A 284-nucleotide genomic window follows, 5' to 3' on the forward strand; every position below is an offset into this window, starting at 1 on the left:
GGATTATACTTCGGTAATGGTGCGTCGATCCATGAAAGAAAAAAACAACAAAATATTGGATTTATGAAAGATCATGAAAGAAAAAAAAACAACAAAATATTGGATTTAAAACCTAGTGCATCTTTCGGTACCGTGTTCAGCTCACAGTTTTAATTTAAAACTTTTTCTTATAAAAGAGTTGCGACATTTTTAAATTTCGTACGCAGACAGCCGTAACCATCGCGGGGTCCAGAACTTTACTAACGTATATTCAGGATTTGTAGTTGGCAGATCTGACCTAAATT

The sequence above is a fragment of the Biomphalaria glabrata genome, chromosome 3, assembly GCF_947242115.1.
Source record: "Biomphalaria glabrata chromosome 3, xgBioGlab47.1, whole genome shotgun sequence".
NCBI classification, from domain to species: domain Eukaryota; kingdom Metazoa; phylum Mollusca; class Gastropoda; family Planorbidae; genus Biomphalaria; species Biomphalaria glabrata.